Source organism: Somniosus microcephalus, chromosome 12, assembly GCF_052327205.1.
Source record: "Somniosus microcephalus isolate GS21.2 chromosome 12, FLI_Smic_1.0, whole genome shotgun sequence".
Taxonomy (NCBI): domain Eukaryota; kingdom Metazoa; phylum Chordata; class Chondrichthyes; order Squaliformes; family Somniosidae; genus Somniosus; species Somniosus microcephalus.
Genome location: NC_140998.1, coordinates 130,957,722 through 130,981,652, shown reverse-complemented (window position 1 = coordinate 130,981,652; position 23,931 = coordinate 130,957,722). Strand labels below are relative to the sequence as shown.

The 23,931-nt window shown below is 45.5% G+C and overlaps 1 protein-coding gene across 1 annotated transcript in view; it reads right to left on the bottom strand.

The window, feature by feature from the left end:
• Positions 1 to 15,650, bottom strand: part of LOC147109531 (spectrin beta chain, non-erythrocytic 1-like) — a 490,086-nt gene extending 474,436 nt beyond the window's left edge. Inside the window, exon 1 of the mRNA XM_086003569.1 lies at positions 15,435 to 15,650. The gene's annotated coding sequence lies outside the window, so the exon portion shown is untranslated. The remainder of the gene's footprint in view (positions 1 to 15,434) is intronic.
• Between the last annotated feature and the right edge of the window lie 8,281 nt (positions 15,651 to 23,931).

The window sequence follows — 23,931 nt, the reverse complement described above, 5'->3', positions numbered from 1 at the left end:
TGAAATGTCTTGCCTCTGAATTCCTTCTCATACACATAAAACAAACACCCAAATTTTCTCTGCACAATGCGCTCGATGGTGTTCCTGGTGGAAGCATGACTCATTATATGAGTGCTGGACACGAGTGTTAGGGCTGCAGAGGGGAGTCATGAGCCAGGTGGAGAGTGGATAGCCCTCGTCTCTGAGCAGCCACCCTCGAGTTTGCTGTGGTGGCTGGGAGATTGCTGCCACACCGGACTGGCGGAGGATGAAGCCATCATGGCTGCTGCCAGGATAGCGGGCATTGACACTGAGGAATCGCTGTGCCTGGTCACACGGAAGATCTCAGGCTTGTTATGCGGCGCCCGCAAAGCCACATGTGTGCAGTCGATGGTGCCCTGCACCATGGAGAAGCCCACTATCCTGGCAAAGCCACTTGCTCGCATGTCCAGCTTCTCTCTGCTGAGAGAGAAGCCAGCGTAGTTCCTTCTCCTGGTGTAGAGAGCCTCTGTGACCTCCTGGATGCAGTGATGAATTGCAAACTGAGATGTTTGCTATGTCTCCTGCTGCAGACTGGATCCGCTGATGAAGAAACTGAAGGCCATGGTAACCTTGACTGCCACAGGGATTGCCATGGTCTCCCTGCTCTGAGGCTGAAGGTCTGGTTGCAGGAGGTGGCAGAGTTCTGTGGCGACCTCCTTGCTGAAGTGGAGCCTCCTAAGACACTACTCCTCGTTTAATTGGAGGTAGGAGAAGTGCTGTCGGAAGACCCTAGGTGGCTGAGGCCTCCTGTTGAGAGCCCTCATGGCCCTCCTCCTGCTCACTTTGCGTGTATGTTCCGGTCTTCCTCTGCTCCTTCTGCCGTAGATCCTGGAGTGTGAGGTCAGCTGCCAGTACAGCCCCCTTGACTGAGCAAGTGTTGTGAGCAGAACCCTTTAAAAAATAATGTGTGTTCTGCACATGCAACAACACTCCCCGTTACCAAAGAACCAAGAAAAAAGCTGTTGGAGTCGCAGAAAGTAGCACAGACCCACTCAAACTGCAGAACCATGTCAGGTGCAGCTGATTGCTGAGGATCCCTTTAAATATCATCACTGGAGTCTCCTTCCTGCTGTTGAATGCCTGCTCTCCCGGTCATTGTTTAGACGTGCCGATAAGTTGAACAGCGAAATCGAACGTTGCAGATCGGGCATCCAGTGAGCGTTGCACACTCACTGACGTCACGATCTCGTTGATTTAAATCCCTCCAGCGATCACGTTTACTGGTAAGGGCTACCAACCCTTTCAAAATGGCGCCTACCGTGGGAGCTACCACCAACTGGCGAAGAGCGCTGGCTGCCATTTTTTAGACATTTCACGGCGTTAATGGGTGGTGCAAACCACCCGAATTTTTAGCCCAAAATATTTAATAACCAAAGGATGGAGCAAATATCCAGTGTTTTCTGGTCTCAGACAGACAAAATGCTACTACACACTGTTCCCACGTTACTTATAAAATGTGTTAATTGTCTTGAGAATGTCTAATTCTTGAAGCTGATTTGTTATTCTACAGGAGAGCCTTCGCAGACTGAAAATTCCATTAGTTATCTGTTGCAGACTGTAGTACACCCAGAAATGTGTTTTTCATTAAGCTGGGCCTTCATGATTGAAGCACAATGAAAAAGCCACGCCCCATTGTTGTGTGCTTCCCTTTTCCTTCATTTCAAATGAGAAATAAAAGCAGCAAGCTATTTCTATTCTGCTTTGGCCTTTTCATTCCATGTCTTACACATGTAGTTGATTTACAACCTGCACTAACGATACTGAAAGTTCCCTGCCCAGAAAGTTTGGAACATACAATTCAATAAGGTTGTTACCCCAGTTACTCTCAGATGTGTCTTGGTACTTAGTTAAAAATGGGATGATCTGATGCTGTTTAAACTAGCTGTATAAATAAAGTTCACACATCGTCACTGTTGCCCACACTACATAGGACAGATTATTTTCTGTTCCCAGCCAAAAAAGGGACAATAAAGACAGAATTTCATTCCAATAATAAGTTTTAACATTCAATGTGGAACATTTTGAACTGAATGTTCTATAAAAACATTTAAGTCACTTTTGTAGTGATTGCAACTGCAATTTTTGTTGTACCAGTACCCCAAAGCAATTTAAAACTCAACATGCCATCCTAACAAGTTTGATTTTTGTCAATATAAGCTTCTACTGGCTACTCAGAGGCTTCAATACTTTAAATGCCTATGAACATCTTTCAGGTGAGATATTAAACCAAGGCCACGTCTGCCCTCTCAGGTAGACACAAAAGATCCCATGGCACTATTCCGCAGAATGGGGTCATGGGATCTTTTATCCCTCAGCTAACACCAGCCAAACTAATTATCTAGTCATTCAGTCACCTGCCATTTGCGGGGCCTTGCTGTGTGCAAATTGGATGCTCTGTTTGCTTACAAAATAAGTGACTACTCTCCAAAAGTATTTAATTGGCTATGAGGTGCTTTGGGTTGTACTGAGGGTATGAAACACATTATATAAATGCAATTTTTTTCTTTCTACTTGTTATTTTTCAATATTTTCTGTTTTGCATCAGCTTCTATAACAGCCATTGTATTCACCTCGACCTCACACAACAACCTTGATTAGTTCCAAAATGAACCAATTCTTAATCCTGCTGCATTTGTGGTCTAAAAAAGGTACATTAGCCTAAAAAGCAGGTAAATTGTTGCTTTAATTCAGTTGGATAAAATAAATTTTAAACATCATGCAAACTATATAGCTCCAACATAGAACTGATGTTTCTGAGGGAGTGCTGAAATGTCAGTGATGTCTTTCAGATGAGACATAAGACCAAGGCCCCTGTATGCCTGTTTAGTGGACGTAAACCATCCTAAGCCATTTTTTCAAAGAAAGTTTGGGGAGTTCTCACAGTGCCCTGGCCAACATTGATCTCTTAACCAACACCACCAAACAAATTAACTGGATGTTTATCTCATCTTCTGTTTGTAAGACCTTGCTGTACACAAGTAGTATTCTCAGTTTAAAATAAGCCATGAACTTTATTCTTACTAAATGTGCCTTTAGTTTATATACATGTGCTTCTGGAACACTGTATTTTAGCATTTATTTTGCTCTTTGTCACTCTTCAAGAAAATAAGAAAGTAGCATGCAGGTCACTGAATTGAACCAGCCTATTCCACCAATTAGATCCCATGCAGTACTCAAGCTGAACATTTTTCTATTTTTTTCCCCCACCCAAAATCCTTATCCCATGTTACACAACTACCTGTTGAGCAGAAATTGATCCAATTTCCTTCTGAATGCTTTAATAGAATCATTACTCTACTGGCTAAAAATTTCACTGCGCGGAAAGACTGCCGGTACAACCGGGCGAAGGGGAAGGGGTGTTGGGAGTGATAGAGGAGTGGACCAAACACACCTTCCCCTCACCTCCCCTTTCAGCATTCCGAAGGGACCGCTCCCTCCGCGACACCCTGGTCCACTCCTCTATCACCCCCCAACACCCCTTCCCCTTCCCACGGCACCTCCCTGTGCAAACGCAGGAGATGCAACACATGCCCTTATACCTCCCCCCTTCCCACTGTCCAGGGCCCCAAACACCCCTTCCAGGTGAAACAACGATTTACTTGTACTTCTTGCAATTTAGTATACTGTATTCGCCGCTCACGATGCGGTCTCCTTTACATTGGGGAGACGAAACACAGATTGGGTGACAACTTTGTGGAACACCTCCGTTCAGTCCGTAAGGGTGACCCCGAGCTACCGGTCGCCTGACACTTTAATTCTCCGCTCCACTCCCACTCAGACCTCACCGTCCTCGGCCTCTTACACTGTTCCAATGAAGCTTAACGTAAGCTCGAGCAACACCACCTCCTCTTTCGATTAGGCACTTTACAGCCTTCTGGACTCAACATCGAGTTCAACAATTTCAGACCATAACCTCTGCCCCTATCCTTTTTTTTCCCCCATTTATTTAATTTTTTTTCTCTCTCCCATGTGGCAGCTGTCTTTCACTCTGCCAGTGCCATTTACACTTCATCTAGAGCCATCTTTTGTTTAACTTGTCCCATTACCATCTCCTTTTGCCTGCACCATCTCTTAATCTCTCTAAATGTCTCCTGCCTTCCACCCTATCACAGACATTCCCTTTTGTTCTTTCCTCCCCTCCTCCCTTTCCCGGCCCCTGCACTTGCTTAAAAACCTGTTCCATCTCCAGCTTTTTCCAGTTCTGATGAAAGGTCATTGACTTGAAACATTAACTCTGTTTCTCTCTCCACAGATGCTGCCTGACCTGCTGAGTATTTCCAGCATTTCTGTTTTTATTTTAAAGTTACAATTCAGCAGTTTGTTTTTTATTTTTCCTTCTTTTGTTATTTTTTTCTAAACTTTATGATTTTCAATATTTTTATCTGCTTGTTTTTACTACTTTGATCAGTCAGTTGTTTTGCTTAGATTTTTACTGTTCTTTTTAGTTTTGTATTGTACTTTTTTGTATTTTTTTCCCCCCCTTTGCACATTTTATTTCAGTCACTGTTAATGTTAGTTTTTCAACCAGGTCAGCAAGATTTTACGAGTGTGCGACTGTCATTTTTCCACTAGACCCTTTGCAGAGAGAGTATACTTACATTGCAGTTTTAACTAGATTCAAATCCAGATCTCAGGTGAGAAAGGACAGTGTACCAACCCACTGTGCCACCCAGTATTGCCTTCAACTCCTCAATTCTTAAACACACCCAAAAGGATATGTACTCATCATCAAGTGATTTATTTTAAGAGATATGCATGAGCAATTTTATTAAAACTTTTTTGTCCATCAATGAAGATATCACCTTAATTACTATTACTTTGCTCAGATAAGCAACAGCCTTTATTTAAGATCGTTACTTTCATCAAATCTTTCTACACTTGCCAACATCCTTAATCGAGAGCTCTGCTTCAAATATTACTTGTACAAGAATGTACTGATGCATATGAAACAATAATATATTAAACAGTAACGGTTCTAGAATTATGCCTTGGGATACTAGCACATGAACGCTTAATGCAACAGTCTTAAATTCCTCTGGCCGCTATTTTAAGCAGTAACCCATTTATTTTAAACGGGTTAGTACCTCTGCTTAAATCGCAGAGAAAGAATTTCAGCTCAACATGCAAGTGTAAGTATTCCATGGTGTAATTCTGAGGCCCATGTGTTTATAACTTTTAATATTATGTTAAGGGTACTAACCTGACCAGGAAGCTATTTCATTGTTATCAAACTAGCATATTACTGTTGTAGCAATAATGTTCATATTATTTCCTGCTAATTGCAACAGCATATTTGCCCTCCATCTATCTCATTGAGATTGCATCAGCCAGTCACCAAAATTCAAAACACTTTCTTTTAACCAAAAAATAACTCCGAGATGGAAATATGCAGGAGTTCCCCCCCCCTTCTGACAACGTCTTTACAGAAAAGCTGTCTTCCTTGATAAGAGGGGAGCTCCACAATTGCATAAAGATAAGAAAACTGAAGAAATGGCCGTTGTCAATTGCTGTTGCAAGGAAAAGTGTTTCAAATAAAAAATTTCAGTAATCAATTAGTGTTTCATTACTCTGACTACAGGAAGAACTTTAGAGCCTCAGGCAAAAAAACATGGTTTTAAAATCTTTTTGCTCACCATGCAACTAGCTTGAAAAACTAACATTTAGAATATTTTAAGTTGTATTCAGTACACAGAGTATAAATTCATAATCATTCAACGTAAAAGAAATTGCTCCCTCCCTCCATGCCCCTTCACAAACTATTTTTTTTAATGCAACATTTACTTTTATTTGGAGAGATTGTGCTACTCAACAACCACCTTCAACCCATGAAGAATATTTGTGCACATACTTGTCAAACATTGGTGTTTATTTCACTGAGGAAAAGTGTAATTTGGAATAGTGAGAGTTACATCATCATGCTTCACAGTCTACCCTCTAGAGAACCGGTTTTCATTTTGCACACTGCAAATTTTATTTTTACCTGGGGCAAGTGCTTTTCCAATAAAAGCTGACTCTGCAAAAACTAGACATTTTTAGACTAAAAAAATATACTGTACTGTAAAAATTGTCTCAGACTAGTCGAAGGGTTGAAATGCAATGCAGTCAAGCGAATTAAAAACAATGTGAATAATTCCAGGTGCTCCAGCATTTAGTGAACTGTTTACTGTGCAGTTAAAGCAAAAGCAAACAATTGTAAGATTGTAAAATGTCACAGGGTATCCAGTCCTGGAAGAGTATCAGGACTCATTTTATAGTCAAACAGTTAAAAAGATTTATGGGCCTTTTGTACAGATGGCATAATCAAGGGATAGAAAGGAAATAAAAGGAGTTTCTGAGCTTATCCAACACTGTTACCTTTAACAGATACAGTTATGTGTCTTGCAATAATTTGCAGATACACTGCAATCTTAACATGATGTGAAGTCTTTTCCCTAAGTTTCAGTGTAAATCCAGAGTCAGGGGCTAATATGACACTGGAGTGAACCACAGTGAGACTTCCTGGAGAAGGGAAGTCTTGCCCTGCTCCTGTCAGATTGGCCTCGGACTCCAAATTTACACCATAATTTTAACTTGGTGCACAGTGAACTCATTTCGCATTGACAATAAGGTTGTATGTAAATGCTGCAGCCTTAGTATTAATTGTGCACTATAATTCAATTGTTGGGCTGTTCGCTATTGGGCTCAGTAACCTTTTGAGACCACTTATCCATTTGCATTCACTGTTTAAACAAAATAGGTATTTGAAAACTTCACTACAGTAAAGGCAATTGCTCTGTTTTTGTATTTTGCTAAATATTCAAATTATTACAGCCAAGAAATGGGCAGTGTTTAGACTAAAAAAGGTTAAGCTGCGCCAGCTGAAAATCGTCTAGGATTCACGCAAATTTCGTGCTAACTCCTCATTAAAATGATTGCAGTCATGATTCTAACCTAAAAAGTCAAGCTTATTGCCGTTACACTGAAAAATTGAACCAATATTGGGGCAGTCTAATTGCAAGTCATGATTGCCAAAGGCTTTTTCCACTACTTAAAGGGGAGGTTCATTGATGCTGTAGCACCTGTGTCAGGCTTGTTGGGTGTGCAGCTTCCCCAACAGCAAAGCAAATAATAGTCAGAAGACATCCATAGCAACCGTGGCAGACCAGAGATGGAGGGAAGAGAGCCCATAGGTTCTCCGATTAAGCTCTTCGGGCATTGGTTTTCACGGTGGAGAGAAGGCAGCCGGTCTTGTACCCACCGACTGGCAGGAGGCCCTTGCCACATGTCTGCCGCACGTCGCGGGCAGCACTGTGGTCCCCAAAACCCACACCCAGTGCAGGAAGAAGCTTAATGACCTCACACAGAGTGTGGGTCAGGGTGAGTGAAGGCTTCAGCAAATGCCACATACCACCATCTGTACCACAAGCTTCACACACTGCTCAATGCACCACACACCCAGCACTCACCCACCATCAATCTCGACCTATCAACACTCACACTCACATCTTGCACACAATGACAGCTACTCAACTATGGCAGGCACATTACCCAAACACATTGCACTATACTCACTGACACACTTCCCTTGCACTTGCAGGCTAAGGTCGCTCACAATCGCCAGGAGCAGACAGGTGGGGGCCAGGCTGACAGTGACGAGCTGAGCCAGCGGGAGAGTCGAGTGCTGGAGATCATTCTGCACCATGGCCACCAGCGGCTTTGACCCACTTGGGAACAACGGTATGTCCATTCCTAATCTTTCTCACATCCCACTTCCTCCTCAGCCCACAATCTTTTCTCACTTTCAAGCTACTCATCTGGCTACCCCGCCCCCTCCCCATAACCCGACTTTCTGCTTTCAGATAATCAGCAAGCACCTGAGCAGCCTGTCCCCAAAGGCACCACAGAGAGCGAGGGGTGAGAAGAGGAGGAGGAGGAAGAAAAAGTCACTGCATCTTTCACTCACAGACACCAGCTCAGATACTGGCACTACACGTTCTTTAGAGGCTAGTGTAGTAGTGGGATCTGCACAGGGTGAGGCACCGGGCATGAGTGGGCTGCAGCAAGGCCAGGGGGAAAGAGTTGCTCGGGGGCCAGCTCCCTGGAAAGTGAGTTTGCGCACGAGTTCTGCTGCACAGGATGCAGGATGACGGCATCGTGGCTGCAGCCGGGATAGCGGACATTGACATTGAGGATTCGCCGTGTGTAGTCGCACACCAACTGCACATTCAGCAAAGCGCCATGGGTAGCCCACTATCCTGGCAAAGCCACATACACACTCGTCCTGCTTCTCTCTGGTGATCGGGAACCCAATGTCGCCCCTTCTCCTGGTGTAGAGAGCCTCTGTGACCTCCCGGATGCAGCGATGGATGGCAGACTGTGATGTTAGATACAGACTGCTACAGACTGGAAGGATCCACTGGCAAATAAATTGAGGACCATGGTGACCTTGACTAGCACTGGGGAAGCTGTGGTCGCCCTGGTCTGAGGATGGAGGTCTGATTGCAGGAGGTGGCAGAGTTCCGTGACCACCTCCATGCTGAAGCAGAGCCTCCTAATACCTTCAATTTAGCGAGAAGCAGTGTAAGAGAAGTGCTGTTGGAAGACCCTAGGTGGGTAAGGCCTCCTGTTGAGAGCCCTGATGGCCCTCCTCCTCCCTCTGTGCACATGTTCCCGTCTTTCTCGCTGCCTACACTACCTCCGCCGTAGATCCTGGAGTGCAAGGTTGACTGCCAGTACAGCTCCCATGATTTTTAGCAAGTGTTGTAGTTCGAAGCGTGTCAAAAATAATGGAGGGAGTTTTGTACTTGCCAGAACACTCCGATACTAACTAACCTTGAAATGACTACGGAAACTCTTGCAGTTGCAGGAAGTAGCACACAGTCACTCAAACTTCAAAGCCCTGTCAGGTGCGAGTGATTGGTGAGGATCCCTTTAAATATGGTCGCTGGAGCCGGCTTCCTGCTTCAGCACGCCACCTCAACCTGTCGTTGCTTTCTCCAGCCGGTAACTGCAATGACCAAAACAAAATTGGGAGATCGGGCGTCAAGTGAGCATTGCACACTCACTGATATCATGATATCCGTGATTGCAATGTCCCTAGTGATCGAGTTTAACGGCAGCGCTACCGGCAGCATGGAAATGGCAGGTGCTGCTGGAACCGCCATCGGCTGGTGGTAGAGCGCCGGCTGGCGTTTCAGCGCTATCTCGTGGCGCTCAACACACAAATTTCTCCCCCACTGAAAAAGAATCTTAGAGCCAATTAAAAATATACCAATGTGAAAATTTTTTGCTTTTCTCAGATTTGTTCTCTTGATAGATTTTACTTCAGTTTAGGGGTTAATTTTTGTTCTATACTTGTTAATTGCAAGCTACACCTGGGTGAAATTTTCATTAGTTGAACTCAAACAAATCAATCATTTTTTTGTTAAAAGCCATCCAGTGATACCAAGCCATAAGACCCGAAGGACCCAGTTTCAACCCCCAGCCTGTGCTGACTTAGCAACCTCAGGGCCCCTAACTTTGGGGGGGGGGGGGGGGTGGGGGGAAACACATCAGCCAGGGCTCCCTCTCCTGACTGCTGTCCAAGAACTCCTGTTGAAAACTGCTCAACGATGGAAGCAGGTTCGGCTGTGATGAACAACACTCACTGTCACAGGTGAAGAATAGCCAGTTGGGCAAGGTCAGGAGGACACCCATCGTCCATGTAACAGTACCCAGATTGAGTCAGTCTTCAGGAGACAAGAGGTAAAAACTGGAGAGACAAAACCCCTTATAAGAAGACATTCTAACTTTTAAACATGCTAATAAAGAAAGCAGAAGGCTGTGATTCAAGGATCAAAAGAAACCAGAAAATTACAATGTAGCTCAGAACAGATTAAGGTCAATGAAGAATTTATTTGTGATTTCCACATTAAATTTGCAATTCACTCCAGCCCAGACTTTCTGTTCCCAGTTTTCTGCAGTGGGTTCCAAAACTATCTCTCTCCCCCCCCTCCCCCCCTTATACTTATGCAGGTAATCCTTAACATCTTTGTCTCCTTCCAATCACCTCCACCACTTAGGTAGTTCTTCCTCTCCTATGAAAAGCTGCATTAACAACCCACAGAAAGTCCTTAAGATGAAATGATTAATGAACCACAGAAAAACTTGTTCAAAACATTTTTGTAAGAAAAAGAAAATAAATATATTCCACTTTAGAGTTTTTGACAGCACAAATTGAAGTGTTAGCGAGTGGTGCAAGTTTTCACATTTTATTGTACTTTCAGTAATCTGTATACCATTGGATGGAAACCAATTGATGTAACAGTATTTTTAGACATTCAGTGCTGTACTTATTTTCACATCTTTTCAGACAATCAAACAAAAAAAAAGCATTTTGTAGGATCAGCACTTAAATTTTAAGTGTTATTACTACATTTGTGCATTATTACCTTTGCATTTATTAACCAACATTTTTGTGCTGCAATAGCTATCTCAGCTGTAATTTTTTATACTGTTCAAGTTTAGATGGTATAAAATGTCTCTCCTGAGATGGTCCATTATACTGGTCTTTTGGAATTATTTCTGCATCAGAACTATACCTAAAACCAATTCTTCTTAACGTACCTAGTGCCCCAATTTACCTCAACTGGATTTACTGTTGATAGTATAGACCAGAGCTCAGCCTTTGATGTCACAAACTTTAGATAACATGTGTCCTTTAAATACAATGGGCCGTATTTTGCAAGCCCTACAGGTGCGTACGAGGTGTGTACGCACCCATAGGGGCTGCGCAAGTTCCGGGTTTAGGCATGCAAAGCGCATGCACTAAAACCCGGTACTTGCGATCAGTCAAGAATCTTCGACAGATCCTCCGCATCCCCGGGAGATGGGCCTCTGTGGGTGGAGAGTTGCGCTTTTTGCACAACTTCCGCCGGCTGAATGCCTGTCAAATTATTACAAGTGGTAAAAGCAGGCATAAGGCCTGCTTTTACCAGCATAAGGGGGAAAAATTCAGTTGCTTTGTGCCTCCTGTTAGCGCCCAGCCCAGGCGCGGCGATGTTTGCACCGCTCGCGAAATTTACCAGACATTTTGCGGCGGTGCTAAACACTACCACCACGATCTCCTGCACCCACTGATCATGACGTCAGTCGAGCATGTAACATCCTGGTAGCGCCCCGGACCGGATACTGAGTGGCGCCCCCTGCCTTTCCGCCTACCGCTAGCAATGACAGGTTGAGGTGAACGTTTTGCCGTTGGGGACTGGGGGAGCGCTATTTAAAGGCAACTGCTTCCTGCCTTTTGTCAGCGGCATTTTTGCACCACGCATTCTGAGAGAGAGAGAGAGAGAGAGAGAGAGAGAGAGAGACAGAGGCACTTTGGAGAGATTCAACGCTGTGAAGGAGTTTTGGGTACTGAGCAGCACTTTGCAGGTTCATTTCAATTTGACCTTCCTTGCATAGATTTAGAATAGACTATGGGGGCTGCACACTGAGCTCTTTCCCTGGGCCTCTCCACTGTTCTTTCCAGCAGATTTGATGTACAGGTCTCTCCAGGCCAAGATTCAAGGCTGCAATGAGCAGGGTGTGGATGGAGAGCAAGATCGACCCTCCCCTTTAAGAACTGGCCAGTGCCAGTCTGTCTGTGTTCCATTGCTGACTGACATCACACGAGCTTCGCCAGCGCTCTGAGGTAGCGCCTCGTTCCTCGGCATTAGCACCTTAAGACAGGTGTTCAGCGCCTGATTTAGCATCCAATCACCTCCAGGGGCGATAGAAGCCAAGTTTGCAGTCAGAGGCGATAATTAGTGCCAGGCGCTAAACTTTGCGCCCTGCCGATAATTGCGCCCCAAACGGGGCGATACCGAATTTCTCCCCCTCGAGTTCTATAAAATAGAAAAATAAAATTTTATCACTTATTTCTAAATTAAAAATACTCTTCAGTAAGGTAAATTTATTTTTAGTCCTGTAAAAATATTTGTTTTAAAATATTTAATTAAGTGGCATTTTAATTCATTTTAAATATGCAATTTAAAAATTTTTTATTTCATGTGTTGGTGTTTTTTTTTAAAAAGTGATCCCCATTCATACTTATGTGAGTTCCGTACGTACGGAACTCCAATAAAGTATGAATGGGGATTCCCTTCTATTATTGGTTGGGCCGGCCCATGTGATCCCAGGGGCGCCTACAAACCGCAGGCGCCCCTGGGATATGTGGGCCTCTACCCGCACGGACCTGGAGAGGCCCAGGATCACAAGCCTCCGTATCTCCCGGACCACCAGGTACATTCATAGATTTTATGCAGGTCGGAGGCATCCGCCCACAGGAAGCCTCCGATCACAAATGTTGGCCCATTGCTTTCTGACAATCAACTACTTAAAATGTACAGTTCCTGCTAAAGGTCCACACATCAAACTGGTAGAACCATCCTTAGTTTGGGGCAAGGTGTATGTCCATATCGTTATGAGCGAAATAGTGGTGATGCATTCACAGATTTTATGATGAGCCGTAGCGCTCATCATTCTTCCTGTGACAAATTCCTGGCATCTGCCATCTAGCTAGCAAGTGCTCAAATCTGCAATGGTCAGTTACCCAATGGCCAACTAGTGCCAATTCTTCTTCAGGAGTAGGGGAAGGGAACCTCGGGCTGCAATTTCTCCGACCGCGGTGGGTCCCGACCTCGCCGCCGTCCCCCGACCTCGCCGCCGTCCCCCGACCTCGCCGCCGTCTCGAACCCGCTGTCCAAAGTGATTTTACGTTGATTGGGATTGAGGTGCTGCAAACACTGACAAGCGCTGCACAGAGGTGCACGGCTGCACCCAGGCTCTCCCATGACTCCCTTCATATGCTTATGAAGGGAGTCACAGCATGCAGGGAGGTTCTCTTCCCTTCCAATGGTCAGAAGAGACCTCCCCAGGAGATCAACGCAGCCTGGTTGCACATTCCACAGGGCACAAGCAGGGATGTCATCAGGAGGACCAGGCTACAGTGGCGCAAACCTTTCAATGATCACAGTTACTGCAAAGCCAAACTCAATCTCATCCTGTTGTGCCACTCATCACATCCACCTCACTCTGCCTTCCCTACCCTACTCCTGCACATCCTTACTCACACCAACTTACCTTGCACCTCCACCCATCCCTCTCTATCTACATTATCACTTCCCCATCCTACTAGCCACCCCTCACACTCACCCTCATCCTAGTGCAAGCATACCAACTAACAACACACAAGGGTCGGCACTTGGGTATCTTAGCCAATGTCCATGTGAAGTTTCTGTTAATGTGCTGTCAAACATTGAAATCTATATTTTCAACACTTTGCGTTCTTGGATGTGCACCTTTGGAAGTGGCTTAGTGAATTGCAGTGAATGGTGAGACATAACGGTACTCCCCGCAATGTGTGAAAGGAATGGCTTGGGCATTGTAGGGATGCTTTATGGTGTTGGTGTGGGGTGGTGCCAAATTGGTGCATCATGTGACAGCCAGCGTGTACAGCATCAAGTGAAGTAAATGTGGCCATGGTGAGGCCATCCCTGGTGTCCCAGGCAGCAACGTGGTCAGGTGCTGATGCCCTGTGCAGCATCAGTTAATTGCAGAGAAGGTTGGTGTTGTTGTTGGTGCTGCTGGTGTGCCTGGTGCTGCTGGTGTTGGGGCTGATCATGGTGGGATTCTGAGGACCAAGGTGAGATAGTTTCAAGGGCACAAATGCTAATCTAATAGATGGCAGGTGAACTTGAGATGACAGAAGCGATCTGTCAATGGTGAGAGTGGTTGTTCTAATGAGGTGACACTGGATACAGAGTTCACTCCAAACACTTGCAACCTGCATAAAGCTCAATCTGTCTTCCAAATACAGTAAGCAACAGCTTTTGAGCTTGGAAAGTGAACAGCTGAGAGATGGGAGCTTTTATACCACATTTGCAGCTGTCAAGTAAAGAGATCATTTCATGGTGACATAACTCCCACCCCGCTTACCTGACGTGATCCCCGAGCAGCGTGGAACCTGTGGGCGACCTTGTAAAATGTTAAGGTGAGCTCAAAATGCTCTTTAACAGGCTGTCAACAAGCTCTTAATCACATAAATTGCCTCCCCCACCGCTTGGTGTTGGGTCTGTTCAGCGCTGACAGACCCAACATCTGGGAAACTAGTGTGGTGGCAGGTTGACAGCGGGTTCCCTACCCGCTGTCAAATAAAATATTCCCACCCAACCCACCACCAAACGTGCCTGCTGACCCCCCGAAATATTCCCCCCCCCCCCAGGTCTCTTTGGGATCAAGTTGGCAATGTTGGTGAATTGATAATGAAAGACTGGTACCAAGTCAACACTCCATAGCAGATTTGGTATTACTGGCAATAACTGAACACTTGGCTTATCAATGGGACCTGCAAAAGCTGGGGTTCTGCTCACTCTGATCCAGATGACAGTGGAAGCCCATAACCGAACAGGTAGTTATCCTAGTTGGAGAAGCGGCCACAAGATCACCAGTTCTCTGCAGTGGTAAACTACATGGCTTTAACTGGTTGAGCTCCAGGAGCACGCCCACACATGAGTTTTCCAACTTAAGTCTAGCCTCTCTGAATTTCTCTAAGTGGGGTGTGTCCCTAGAAGAGGAGAATGCTCATCGGATATCAGGCAAACAGAAACTCTGCTCATGTGATTTGCTTAGTAGCTTGGAATCTCTGAAACATGGCAATAGGTTTCCAAATGTCAGACATCCAGCTAACTGAAAAAGCAGCTGAGGAAGATGGAACCCAACTGTGTACACTCTGGTGTTCTATCATCAGGATCACACAGCGAATCGTTTTTTTTTTCTTGGGTGGTTAAAATCAGACAGTATACCAGCTATTAAACCAACACTTCTAAACTTATTAAACACAAACAGCGATCCATACAAATACAGCATACCTCTTGAGCAGCAAGCGAGATGTCAAAGAAGCTTTCACTTTTAGTCAGTTGGAAAGTATTTTCAATGCATAAAAATTGATAGGAAGGTTACTGACCCGATTAGATGGGTTTTTAAATCAGTTCTTGGTTTTGTTTGTCAGTCAAAACCTGTTATTCAAAAAGTCAAGACTTGAGACAAGCTATCTTCTGGGCGTAAACTAAATTAATAAATGTGTGTAGAAAGTAAAAGTACACAGTGGAAGTGGAGTGGATATGAAAATACTCAAGAGGTTTCTAAAAATTGCTCTCAGACGATAACAACGCCCACTCACATGACACTCGACCGACATCAACCAGTGCACCTATCAATAAAGCCATGTTGCCCTCACTTTTCATATAATTTAAATTATATTAGACAGACATTGGACTTTACATTAAATATAAATCACAGCTTTACAAACAACTGACAACACCATCGCACATCTGGCATTTAGTACTTAACAAGTCAGCAGGTAAAAAGACTGCATTGGTCAAACTATAATAAAACGTTTGTTCAATAAATCCTACCTTTCTTGTCATGCACTGTATTTTGAAGTCGCTTTTCTAGTCAAATGAAAACATGGGGAGAGGGGGAAGAAGTTGCTCTTTTCTCTGTCACTCAGACGGACAACCTGAAGTGGGAAAGAACAATAAATTGCACCAGGAATGAGAAGGAGTTGCAGTCTCGCGTCCCTGCACCGGTGCTAAAAAAAATACCGAACATCAGTCACCTCCCAATGTCAGCAGCCGACGCGCACCCGCAACAACAGCGTCCTGCTCGGCCGCGGGAACGCGCACAAAGGCCCCCCTCCCCCCCACATTCTCCGAAAGGCACAAGTGGGTGGACGAAGGGAGCAGCGCTCGCCAGGCGCGCCGTCCCCGGGACTGTGGAGCGCGGTGACAGCAGGGTTTACAGAGTTCTCACCTACCCGCTGGGATCTGTAAGAGTGTCACTGATTGCAAACCCGTTTTACTTGCTAACTGGAAAAAAAAACTTGCATTTATATAGCGTCTTCTTACGACCACAGGACGCCCCAAAGCCGCTTCACAGCCAATTAAGTACTTTATGACGGGGTCGTTACTGTTGTAATGGCTGCTCAGCAGTCAATCTGCGCACAGTAAGGTCCCACAAACAGCAGTGTGTTTTTTTAGTGGTGTTGATTGAGGGATAAATATTGGCCAGGACACTGGGTATAACTCATCTGCTGTTTTTCGAAATAGTGCCCTGGCATTTTTTAAGTCCACCTGAGAAGGCAGACTTGGTTTAACATCTCATCTGAAAACAGCACCTCCAACAGTGCAGCACTTCCTCAGTTCTGCACTGGCGTGCCAGCCTAGATTTTTGTGCTCAAGTCTCTGAAGCGGGATTTGAACCCACAACCTTCTGACGCAGAGGCGAGCATGCTACCCACTGAACCACAGCTGACACTTAACTGATTTGCAATTGTCTCCCTTCCTCTCCCAGAGGCACTAAGACTATTACTGACAGCCCCCTAATACTTGGCCCAAATGACCTAGCTATTGGACCATGGAGGGCCTCATATAAAGGTTCAATGCATTTGTCTCATTTCCACACACACTTTACAGCAGGAGTCAATAAATAACAATCGAGAACGGGAACCCGGCCTGATCTTCTCTCCCCAGGGGCACTGAGGCCAATTATCCCGCTCCAGACGCCAACCCAGCATAGCTAAAATGAGTGATTGCTACAGGAAATGGGTGACACTTGGTAGATCTAGAATGCAATATCTGGAAGAATGCTGACAGGCAGCGCAGTCAAAGTTGGAAACTGCAAATATGGAATAAGTGAGTGAGTTAGGGACCACAGACAGTATGAAAGTATGAGAAAGAGCATTTGTTTTGGGAGATTGAATATAGGTATGAAAGAGAGTTAGAGATGGCAGAGAGAACAAGGGCAGCTAAAGTAAACATTGGTCCCTTAGAGGATGAGACTGGGGAAATAATAATTGGGAACGGGGAAATGGCAAATATTTTGTATCTGTCTTCACGGTAGAAGACACTAACAGCATCCCAATAATGGATAATCAAGGGGCCACAGGGGGGGCGGGGGGGGAACTAAAGACAATCACTATCACTAAGGTACTTGGTAAAATAATGGGACTAAATAAGACAAGTCCCCTGGACCAGATGGCCTGCGTCCCAGGGTCTTAAAAGAAGTGGCTGCAGAGATAGTGGATGCATTGGTTGCAATATACCAAAATTCCCTGGACTCTGGAGAGGTCCCAGCGGATTGGAAAACCGCAAATATAACACCCCTATTTAAGAAAGGAGGGAGACAGAAAGCAGGAAACTATAGACCAGTTAACCTAACATCTGTCACTGGGAAAATGCTGGAGTCCTTCATTAAGGAAGCAGTAGCAGGGCATTTGGAAAATCATAATGCAGTCAAGCAGAGTCAGCATGGTTTTATGAAAGGGAAATCATGTTTAACAAATTTGTTGGAGTTCTTTGAGGACGTAACGAGCAGGGTGGACAAAGGTGAGCCAGTGGATGTGGTGTATTTGGATTTCCAGAAGGCATTCGATAAAGTTACTGCATAAGATAAGAGCTCATTGAGTTGGGGGTAATAGCATGGATAGAGAATTGGCTAACTAACAGAAAGCAGAGAATCAGGATAAATGGGTCATTTTCTGGTTGGCAAACGGTAACTAGTGGGGTGCCACAGGGATCGGTGCTGGGGCCTCAACTATTTACAATCTACATTAATGACTTGGATGAAGGGACTGAGTGTAATGTAGCCAAGTTTGCAGATGTTACAAAGATGGGTGGGAAAGCAAGTTGTGCAGAGGACTCAAAGAATCTGCAAAGGGATATAGACAGGCTAAGTGAGTGGGCAAACATTTGGCAGATGGAGTATAATGTGGGAAAGTTTGAGGTTATCCACTTTGGCAGGAAAAATAAAAAGCAAATTATTTTATAAATGGAGAGAGATTACAAAATGTTACACTTCAGAGGGACTTGGGGATCCTTGTGCATGAAACACAAAAAGTTAGCATGCAGGTACAGCAAGTAATCAAAAAGGCAAATGCAATGCAAGGGGGTTGGAGAATAAAAGCACAGAAGCCCAGCTACAACTGTACAGGGTACTGGTGAGATCACACCTTGAGTACTGCGTACAGTTTTGGTCTCCTTATTTAAGGAAAGATAATCTTGCTTTGGAGGCAGTTAAGAGACGATTCACTAGGTTAATTCCAGAGATGAAGGGATTGACTTATGAAGAAAGGTTGAGCAGGTTGAGCCTATACTCATTGGAATTTAGAAGAATGAGAGGTGATCTTATTGAAACATAACTTCTTCTTAGGCAGTCCCTCGGAACCGAGAATGACTTGCTTCCACATTAAAAATGAGTTCGCTGGTGACTGATGAGTCCAATGCGGGACCTACAGTCTCTGTCACAGGTGGGGCAGACGGTGGTTGAAAGGGCGGCTGGGTGGGGTGCTTGGGTTGATGTGCGCTCCTTCTGCTGCCTGCGCTTGGCTTCCGCTTGCTCCCGGCGAAGAGACGCGAGGTGTTCGGCGCCTTCCCGGATGCTTCTCCTCCACTTTGTGCGGTCTTGGTCCAGGTGTCGATGGGGATGTTACACTTTTTCAAGGAGGCTTTGAGGGTGTTGTTGTGTATGTCCCTTTAAGGGAATAACTGGTCTCAGACTGCAGTACTGGCAGTGACCACCCCTGTATAAAAGGCCCTAGCAGGCTTCTGTAGTTTCAGTTTCCAGGTTGTCTCCATTCAGTAAAGGCTTGTTAAACCAACTCCTGCATTCCGTGTCTCCATTAACACACGGATTTAATACTGGTGACGAGTAAGAAACGAACTTACCTGCAACTCGGCAGCACCTCAGACGACGTTATTGAAGGTCGAAGCCAGAAGAAAGAAAAAATAATAATAATCCAAAGAAACTCGAGAAATGGGCGTCGACCGTGGGCAACCGCCCTCCAAATCATCGGATTGAAAACTTGCAGGAGAGACTGTCAAGAGCCAGGCTTGGTTCTCCAGTCTGTGGTTTCCCAGCTAATCGGGATGGTGGCAGGTAGTGCACTGATCCTTCCTGGGCTGCGGCGGGCTAGAGCTCGATCGGGTGGCTCTGCAACGGGGCCAGGCAGCGAGTCGGGAAGCAAAGAGAGAGAGAGAGGGTGGAGCACACAGGGCACGGCCGGTGCTTCGCAGCCAGGCAGCGTTCGGACCTAAGAAGAGGGAGGGAAGTGTCCCAGAGGGCCCGCTCCACGACGGGAACGGTTCTTCAATTAACGGAGCAAATATTGAAGCGCGATAGAAAAATAAAAATACCGCGGAGAACAGCGTTGGCAGCAGCGGCGGGAAAGCGCGGGAGGCGCCATCTTAACTCGGCGGGGAAGAAGGAAAAGCGCGGGAGGTGCCATTTTAGATTTTTAAGATGCCAAAGACTGGCAATATCACTGCCTTCGATAATGCAATAGAAGACTGGACCACGTATGTTGTGTCTGTGTTTTGATAGAGACACTGAAGACAGGAGTTGGTTCATAGGTGTTTACTAAGCAAAGTCTGGAGGGGAACTAACGGATATAACACAATATGCAGGCTTATATAGCCCGAGTGGCCATTACCGGCATTACAGCACACATGGGGCTCTTAAAGGCACATACACTACAACGTATGTGGAAAGAGTCGAGGTATATTGCGAGGCAAACAAAATAGCCGATGAGAAAAAGGCATCGGTATTGCTAAATTTAATGGGCGCAAGAACGTACGGCCTATTGCGGGACCTGATTACTCCAGCCAAACCGAAGGCGAAGAGTTTTAACGCAATTGTTGCTATCCTACAGGAACACCTAAATCCTACACCGCTGCTGATAGCAGAAAGATTTAAATTCCACAGGAGAAATCAGCATAAAAATGAGAGCAATGCTGATTACCTTACGGAACTACGCAAGCTATCAAAGCACTGCCAGTTCGGAGCAGGACTGGCAGATACCTTACGGGACAAATTTGTCTGTGGACTCCTGAGTGAAGGAACCCAGAAGAGGTTACTCTCAGAGAAAGAGCTGACGCTAGATAAGGCTTTCAGCGTGGCAGTATCGTACGAAGCAGCAGGAAGGGGAGCTGCGGAAATACAACAAAAGCCACAGGAATACGGCACCCACGAAATGACATGGGGATTTGCAAAATGTTATCGCTGCGGCAGAACAAACCATGACCAGAAGGACTGCTGGTCCAAGGACAAAATATGCAGGCAATGCGGAAAGATGGGACACATTGCACGAGTTTGCAGGTCTGGGAAGAAGACCAACAACAACAAAAAGGCTACTAAGGAACCGTACAGGAAAGTACAAAAGATGATGGACAGTAGTTCCGAAGACCAGATGAGCGATAGTGAATCCGGGAACAAGAGACTAAGCTGTCTCAAACTTCACAATGTAATCACAAAGGAGGATCACTGAACCATTTGGGTCACCCTCACGATAGCAGGGTCCCAAGTCAAAATGAAATTGGATACAGGATCAGCTCTAACCATCATGAATCGACGAGACTACAAGCGGCTATTCTCACACATACCCTTGAGAGAGACATCCATTGTCTTGAGGACGTATACGGGGCAAAAAGTATACCCGAGGAAAAATAAGGGTGCCTGTCAAATACAATGGCAAGAAAATACGGAAATTGTATCTCTACATTCTGCAAGATGGTGGACCACCGTTATTGGGACGTGAATGGATCAGAAAGATAAGTTTAGACTGGCACTCCATTCAGGCACTGACGGTGGCTGGTAAAAAGGATGACGACGTCACTCCTGGACGATTGTCAACAATCTTAGCTGACGCCAAAGAGGTATTTCAACAAGAACTGGGCACTCTTAAAGGTGTAACCGCCTCGATAAAAATAGAGGAGAATGCAATTCCCAAGTTTTTCAAAGCAAGACCGGTACTGTATGCAATTCGCCCAGCCGTCGAGGCAGAGCTGGAGAATCTGGAGAATGCAGGCGTGTTATCTAATGTAGACTGGAGCGAGTGGGCGACACCCATCATTCCTGTCATGAAGAAAACGTTAAACAATAAGTCTGAGGAGCCAAGGAAGTTTCGCATCTGTGGGGACTTCAAGGTGACGGTGAACCCAGTCCTTCACACAGTACAATATCCTCTTCCAAGGATAGAAGATATCTTCGCCTCACTATCTGGAGGGAAGCGTTTTACAAAAATTGACCTAGCACAAGCATATTTGCAGATGGAGGTTGAAGAATCCTCTAGGAAGTATCTCACGATAAACACTCACAAAGGTCTTTACCAGTATAATCGACTGGTATTCGGAGTAGCATCAGCTCCGGCGATATGGCAAAGAGCGATGGAACAAGTCCTGCAAGGGATTCTGGGGACTCAGTGTTACTTGGACAACATCCTAGTGACAGGTGAAGATGATAGTGAACACCTTGCCAACCTAGAGCAGGTGCTCACTGGACTACATGAACATGGGCTACGAGCCAATCGCCCCAAGTGCGAGTTTTTTAAGAAACAGATATCGTATTGTGGCCACGTGATTGATGAAGAGGGGTTGCATAAGTCCCCTGACAAAATTGAAGCGGTAGTTAAGGCTCCAGCGCCTGACAATGTGTCGCAACTGAGGCCATTCCTCGGATTGGTGAATTACTACCATAAGTTTTTGCCGAATTTGTCCACAATTCTGCATCCACTGAACGCCCTACTACGAACAGGAGTAGCATGGAAATGGAGCGATGAATGTAAGCGGGCCTTTCAGAAGAGTAAGGACCTAATCACTTCAAGAGAAGTATTGGCTCACTACAACCCATCACTACCGATAAGACTGGCGTGTGATGCGTCTCCCTACGGCATTGGGGCGGTACTGTCACACAAATTCCTTGATGGTTCTGAGAGGCCGATAGCTTTTGCGTCATGCTCGTTAACTTCAGCCGAGCGTAACTACGCCCAGATTGACAGAGAGGCCCTCAGCCTGGTGTGGGGGGTGAAGAAGTTCAATCACTACCTGCACGGTCAGAAATTTACTCTACTAACTGATCATCAACCTCTCGTCTCCATTTTCAACCCTCAGAAGGGTGTACCGATAATGACAGCACAACGGCTACAGAGGTGGTCCCTTTTCCTAGGGGCACACCAATATGACATCGAGTACAAAGGAACTAAACAACATGGGAATGCTGATGGATTGTCGCGCCTACCGTTGCCGACGGTGGAAGAAGAACTGGCAGTGGATCCAGTGGAGTTATTCCACTCGACTATAGTCGAATGTCTCCCTGTGACGAATGCAAACATAGAAAAGGAAACACGAAATGACCCGACACTCTCCTGGGTCTATGATTTAACAGTGAAGGGATGGCCAGCACATGGCGAACCACTGCTGCCAGCATTCTCGCCGAGAAGAGAACAGCTGTCAGTGTGATGAGGAACCTTGATGTGTGGATCCAGAGTAGTAATTCCACCCAAATTGAAGGATAGAGTGCTCAATGAGCTGCATGAGGGTCATCTGGGAGGGGTAAAAATGAAGAACTTAGTCAGAGCGTTTGTGTGGTGGCCGGGAATCGATAGAGAAATCAAAGAGATGACCAAGGACTGTACAGGATGCCAGAAGGTCCAAAACGCCCCACCACAAGCCCCTCTACATCCATGGGAGTGGCCCTCATCTCCATGGCAAAGGGTGCACATTGATTTTGCTGGTCCCTTTATGGACTCGATGTTTTTAATTGCGGTGGATGCACATTCAAAGTGGCCAGAGGTAATAAAAATGTCCTCAACCACCACAGAAAAAACTATCACAGTCTTACGAAGGAATGGGCTGCCTGAACAGATTTGCTCTGACAATGGACCACAGTTTGTGTCTGAAGAGTTCCGGAGGTTCTTAAAGAACAATGGTGTTAAGCATTACACATCCGCCCCATATCATCCAGCCACTAATGGATTGGCCGAGAGGTTTGTTCAAACATTCAAGAAGGCTATCAAGGCAATGTGTAATGAAGATATACCCCTACAACACAAGTTGGATAACTTCTTGTTTGCGACACATGCGGTTACCAACCAAACTCCAGCCATGATGTTCTTCAATCGAAGACTACAATGCCGCTTGGATTTCGTTAAGCCAAACATCAGAAGAGATGTGGAGAACAGGCAGTTTCAGAATATGAATGAAAGGCCGACCAGGAGTTTTAAGATAGGTCAACCAGTTTTGGCCCGGGACTACCGCACAGAGAAATGGCAGCCAGGAATGATCTGTACATGGCAAGGACCTCTAATGTATACCGTGGACGTTGGAGAGAGCATTGTAAGACGCCATGCTGACCAGATTCCAGAGTCACTGGAAAACGTCAACTCCACACCACGATCTGATACACCTGACGATGAAACCGAAGTACCAATTGCATCTACCGCCGAATCGGTGATATTGGAAGCAGATGAACCAAACAACGACATTGATCCCGACTCAACCTTGCCAGAAGAACCTGATATCCCAAAGAGGCGTTATCCAGACAGAATCAGGAAGCCTCCTCAAAGACTGAACTTATAATTTCTTAACTTCAACCAATGTATCTAGCAACCGTAATTGTAATTGTAATTAGTTATTATTTAGTTGTTAAATGAATGTTATGTACTGTTTATCTAAAAGGGGAGGAATTGTTGTGTATGTCCCTTTAAGGGAATAACTGGTCTCAGACTGCAGTACCGGCAGTGACCACCCCTGTATAAAAGGCCCTAGCAGGCTTCTGTAGTTTCAGTTTCCAGGTTGTCTCCATTCAGTAAAGACTTGTTAAACCAACTCCTGCATTCCGTGTCTCCATTAACACACGGATTGAATAGGTGTCCTTAAAGCGTTTCCTCTGCCCACCTGGGGCTCTCTTGCCAAGCCAGAGCTCCGAGTAGAGCACTTGTTTTGGGCATACGGACAATGTGACACGTCCATCGAAGCTGATTGAGCGTGGTCAAAGCTTCGATGCTGGGGATGTTGGCCTGAGCAAGAACACTGACGTTGGTGCGCCTATTCTGCCAATGGATTTGCAGGATCTTGTGGA